The sequence below is a fragment of the Hetaerina americana genome, unplaced genomic scaffold (assembly GCF_022747635.1).
Source record: "Hetaerina americana unplaced genomic scaffold, ioHetAmer1.1.p SCAF_21, whole genome shotgun sequence".
NCBI lineage: Eukaryota > Metazoa > Arthropoda > Insecta > Odonata > Calopterygidae > Hetaerina > Hetaerina americana.
Window position 1 is genome coordinate 10,308,014 of NW_027286775.1, and position 2,145 is coordinate 10,310,158.

The window sequence follows — 2,145 nt, forward strand, 5'->3', positions numbered from 1 at the left end:
GGAGTTTTATAGAAATAAAAGCTAATTCCCTCAGCGGAACACCCGTGCAAGAAGGCCACCTAGTTAGAATCAAGTAATGTCATCATCTGTGCATGTGCTGGTCTGGATGTGGATGGAATTAACTAGTTCAACCATTTGAATTATCCACCGACGCAACCTAAGCATGTGCCAAGGTTTGCGGAGTTGGCAGCTTCTACTGAAAAAATGCAATGCTCAATGCCGAACATCCGCGCAAGAAGGTTACCTAGTTGAAATCAAGTAATTTCATCATCTACGCATGTGCTTGGATGGAATTGACTAGTTCAGGTATTTCCTTTCAATTATCCTTCGACGCAACCTGAGCATGTGCCAAGGTCTTTGGAGTTGGCAGCTTCTACTGAAAAAATGCAATGCTCAATGCCGAACATCCGAGGACATGCAAGGAGTTGTTATTGAAAGAGATTAAGGAGGATGAGGAATCTCTCAAGGATGTTGGGATATGTTCAACGAGTGAGGTCAGCGGAGTGAAAAAAAACCCACTCCACTATCCGATCTTGCTTAATGCAACCTCCTCCTCTAACTTCCTAGTTTTAGCACGTAGCATGATGCTCTACAGAAGCGTTCCTGTATATAAACCCTCAGCTTTGAGTCTCCATCATTCAACACCTGGCAGAGATCTTCTACCGTCGCTATTATCCGCTCTCCTCTGATCATCGCCGCTCATTGCCGAATTGCCGAATTGCACCATATTCCAGTCTTGTCACCACTCCTGCACCAAAAATCATAATCATGGAGGCTACTGCTTCTGCTTCTGGGTAATTATGACTTAGAGATAATTAACATTATTTTAAATGTTATTTGAATATGGTTGAGGAGGGGTCTTAAATATATATATATTTATCATATTAAAATTTTCAGAATTTCCATCATCATTAGGAAACTACACCCGTTTGCAAGTACCCCTATGCCATGCTATGAATGCCCTGCTGGATATGATATTAGTGCTGTCCAGTGGGATATAATTCCTAAGCGGGGGCGGGCTTTAATACCTTGCGGATTCTCCCTTGAAATCCCCAAAGGATTTTACGGGAGACTCGCATCCCGCTCTAGTCTTTCGCTGAGGTATGGGATAGAAGTTGGGGCGGGTGTAATTGATCCTGATTATAGGGGGGAAATTAAGGTTCTCCTCTATAAGCATAGTGATGAGGATTTTTTGGTGAGAAGAGGAGCTAGAATATGTCAAATCATCCTTGAAAGAATCGCTACAGATGTTTCATTTGTAGTGTCTGATGACGTTACCTCTAATAGTAACCGAGGACAGGGTGGTTTTGGCAGTTCTAATCACCCTCCAGTTAATTGATGTGAGTAACGATTAATATATATATAAACATATGATATATTGTATACAAAGTTTTCGTTTTTACCTTTGTAGGATGGAGTCCACCCCCTCAACCACGACGCTTAACAGCACCCCCACTGTCAGCGTCACCACCTCCACCTCAACGTCACCCGAAGCGTTGACCTCTTCATCAACTTCTGTGGTAGCTTTTTTAACTGGTTATATCAAATTTTAATAATGCTCGAAGTGTAATTAATATCTACTGACGGTACCTATTTTTATTCTGGCAGGCTAGCATCCGGGAAAGATTCTTTCGGTTGCAGGAGGAGGGGTCATTTCTGAAGAAGGAGGATTTGGAGGAGGAAACCCGCTACCGGGTGGAGAAGGTGGAGATGATGACCACCCGATTCGGGGAGGGGGTGGTGGCGACAATCTTTTTTCGGGGGAGGGGGAAGAAACTTTTTCTCCCCCGAATGTTTACAATGACGGTGGGGGAGGTTATGATTTATAATTATAGCCAAGAAAAGTTTTTTATATGTAAAAAAAATAATCAAATAAAAATTATTTGAAACAAAATGTTCGTTTTAATATATATGAATTTCCACAATTTTGTATCCCTATTCCTTAGAGAAAACATTATATATTTGGTCCACCTATTTGGTATATCAAAGTTTTAGAAATTGGGAATGTTATACCCTTATGTCTGGTATCGTACAGAATTTTAAAAATGGTACCTCAATTAGGGATTTTTCCATACCCTTAGTTTTCCAAGGGTAAACACTTATAATTTTACGGGTAATTCAATGCGGAATAGATAACTAAATTTT

The 2,145-nt window shown here is 40.8% G+C and overlaps 1 long non-coding RNA gene across 2 annotated transcripts; it reads left to right on the forward strand.

The window, feature by feature from the left end:
* Positions 1-1,193: 1,193 nt before the first annotated feature.
* LOC139688643 (uncharacterized) lies at positions 1,194-1,757 on the forward strand. 2 transcript variants are annotated; one of them, XR_011700774.1, is made up of 3 exons: positions 1,194-1,340; positions 1,391-1,520; positions 1,609-1,757. It is a non-coding gene; the product is annotated as an uncharacterized lncRNA (long non-coding RNA). The 2 variants fall into 2 exon arrangements; XR_011700773.1 differs by having other exon boundaries at positions 1,412-1,520.
* The last annotated feature ends 388 nt before the right edge of the window (positions 1,758-2,145 follow it).